Source organism: Taudactylus pleione, unplaced genomic scaffold, assembly GCF_031769625.1.
Source record: "Taudactylus pleione unplaced genomic scaffold, aTauple2 ptg000550l, whole genome shotgun sequence".
NCBI lineage: Eukaryota > Metazoa > Chordata > Amphibia > Anura > Myobatrachidae > Taudactylus > Taudactylus pleione.
In genome coordinates, this window is record NW_028284952.1 from 4,142,501 (window position 1) to 4,145,000 (window position 2,500).

General features: G+C 36.9%; 12 pseudogenes; all 12 read left to right on the forward strand.

Moving 5' to 3' along the window:
- LOC148499315 (5S ribosomal RNA) overlaps positions 1-19 on the forward strand; it is a 119-nt pseudogene extending 100 nt beyond the window's left edge.
- Positions 20-135: 116 nt separating this feature from the next.
- LOC148499316 (5S ribosomal RNA) lies at positions 136-254 on the forward strand (annotated as a pseudogene).
- A 116-nt stretch (positions 255-370) lies between these two features.
- LOC148499317 (5S ribosomal RNA) lies at positions 371-489 on the forward strand (annotated as a pseudogene).
- Positions 490-605: 116 nt separating this feature from the next.
- LOC148499318 (5S ribosomal RNA) lies at positions 606-724 on the forward strand (annotated as a pseudogene).
- A 116-nt stretch (positions 725-840) lies between these two features.
- Positions 841-959, forward strand: LOC148499319 (5S ribosomal RNA; annotated as a pseudogene).
- A 116-nt stretch (positions 960-1,075) lies between these two features.
- LOC148499320 (5S ribosomal RNA) lies at positions 1,076-1,194 on the forward strand (annotated as a pseudogene).
- A 116-nt stretch (positions 1,195-1,310) lies between these two features.
- Positions 1,311-1,429, forward strand: LOC148499321 (5S ribosomal RNA; annotated as a pseudogene).
- A 116-nt stretch (positions 1,430-1,545) lies between these two features.
- On the forward strand, positions 1,546-1,664 carry LOC148499322 (5S ribosomal RNA; annotated as a pseudogene).
- Positions 1,665-1,780: 116 nt separating this feature from the next.
- LOC148499323 (5S ribosomal RNA) lies at positions 1,781-1,899 on the forward strand (annotated as a pseudogene).
- Positions 1,900-2,015: 116 nt separating this feature from the next.
- LOC148499324 (5S ribosomal RNA) lies at positions 2,016-2,134 on the forward strand (annotated as a pseudogene).
- A 116-nt stretch (positions 2,135-2,250) lies between these two features.
- On the forward strand, positions 2,251-2,369 carry LOC148499325 (5S ribosomal RNA; annotated as a pseudogene).
- Positions 2,370-2,485: 116 nt separating this feature from the next.
- LOC148499326 (5S ribosomal RNA) overlaps positions 2,486-2,500 on the forward strand; it is a 119-nt pseudogene continuing 104 nt past the window's right edge.

Below are 2,500 nucleotides of genomic sequence, written 5' to 3' on the forward strand. Positions count from 1 at the left end.
ATATCAGGTGCTGTAGGTAATTTTAAGCAGCCATTACATTATTTTCTATTACATTTTACATTTCATTTTTTCAACTTATCAATGAATTTACTTAAGTAAAGAAGTAAAAGTGGTCTAAAGTTAATGTTTTTGAGCACCTACAGCCAAACCACACTGGAAATGCCCAATCTCGTCTGATCTTGGAAGCTGTGCAGTGTTGGGCCTGGTTAGTACTTGGATGGGAGACCACCTGGGAATACCAGGTGCTGTAGGTAATTTTATATAGCCATAACATTCTTTTCTATTACATTTTACATTTAATTTTCTCAACTTATCAATGAATTTACTTGTGTTAAGAAGTAATAGCGGTCAAAATGTAATGATTTTGAGCAGCTACAGCCAAACCACACTGGACATGCCCAATCTCGTCTGATCTTGGAAGCTATGCAGTGTTGGGCCAGGTTAGTATTTGGATGGGTGACCACCTGGGAATACCAGGAGTTGTAGGTAATTTTATACTGCCATAACATTCTTTTCTATTACATTTTACATTTAATTTTTTTAACTTATCAATGAATTTACTTGAGTTAAGAAGTAATAGAGGTCTAAAGTTAATGCTTTTGAGCACCTACAGCCAATCCACACTGGACATGCCCAATCTCGTCTGATCTTGGTAGCTATGCAGTGTTGGGCCTGGTCAGTATTTGGATGGGAGACCACCTGGGAAAACCAGGTGCAGTAGGTAATTTTATACTGCCATAACATTCTTTTCTATTACATTTTACATTTAATTATTTCAACTTATCAATGAATTTACTTGAGTTAAGAAGTAATAGAGGTCTAAAGTTAATGTTTTTGAGCACCTACAGCTAAACCACACTGGACATGCCCAATTTCGTCTGATCTTGGAAGCTATGTAGGGTTGTTCCTGGTTAGTACTTGGATGGGAGACCACCTGGGAATATCAGGTGCTGTAGGTAATTTTATGCTGCCATAACATTCTTTTCTATTACATTTGACATTTCATTTTTTCAACTTATCAATGAATTTACTTGAGTAAAGAAGTAAAAGTGGTCTAAAGTTAATGTTTTTGAGCTCCTTCAGCCAAACCACACTGGACATGCCCAATCTAGTCTGATCTTGGAAGCTATGCAGTGTTGGGCTCGGTTAGTACTTGGATGGGAGACCACCTAGGAATCCCTTGTGCTGTAGGTAATTTTATACTGCCATAACAGTCTTTTCTATTACATTTTACATTTAATTTTTTCAACTTATCAATGAATTTACTTGAGTTAAGAAGTAATAGAGGTCTAAAGTTAATGCTTCTGAGCACCTACAGCCAAACCACACTGGACATGCCCAATCTCGTCTGATCTTGGAGGCTATGCAGTGTTGGGCCTGGTTAGTACTTGGACGGGAGACCACCTGGGAATACCAGGTGCTGTAGGTAATTTTATATAGCCATAACATTCTTTTCTATTACATTTTACATTACATTTTTTCAACTTATCAATGAATTTACTTGAGTAAAGAAGTAAAAGAGGTCTAAAGTTAATGTTTTTGAGCTCCTTCAGCCAAACCACACTGGATATGCCCAATCTCATCTGATCTTGGAAGCTATGTAGTGTTGGGCCTGCTTAGTACTTGGATGGGAGACCACCTAAGAATCCCAGGTGCAGTAGGTATTTTTATACTGCCATAACATTCTTTTCTATTAAATTTTACATTTAATTTTTTCAACTTATCAATGAATTTACTTGAGTTAAGAAGTAAAAGATGTCTAAAGTTAACGTTTTTGAGCACTTACAGTCAAACCACCCTGGACATGCCCAATCTCGTCTGATCTTGGAAGCTATTCAGTGTTGGGCCTGGTTAGTACTTGGATGGGAGACCACCTGGGAATACCAGTTGCTGTAGGTAATTTTATACTGCCATAACATTCTTTTCTATTACATTTTACATTTAATTTTTTCAACTTATCAATGAATTTACTTGAGTTAAGAAGTAAAAGAGGTCTAAAGTTAATATTTTTGAGCACCTACAGCCAAACCACACTGGACATGACCAATCTCATCTGATCTTGGAAGCTATGCAGTGTTGGGCCTGGTTAGTACTTGGATGGGAGACCACCTGGGAATACCAGGTGCTGTAGGTAATTTTATACTGCCATAACATTCTTTTCTATTACATTTTACATTTAATTTTTTCAACTTATCAATGAATTTCCTTGAGTTAAGAAGTAAAAGATGTCTAAAGTTAATGTTTTTGAGCACCAACAGTCAAACCACACTGGACATGCCCAATCTCGTCTGATCTTGGAAGCTATGCAGTGTTGGGCCTGGTTAGTACTTGGATGGGAGACCACCTGGGAATACCAGGTGCTGTAGGTAATTTTATGCAGCCATAACATTCTTTTCTATTACATTTTACATTTAATTTTTTCAACTTATCAATGAATTTACTTGAGTAAAGAAGTAAAAGAGGTCTAAAGTTAATGTTTTTGAGCTCCTTCAGCCAAACC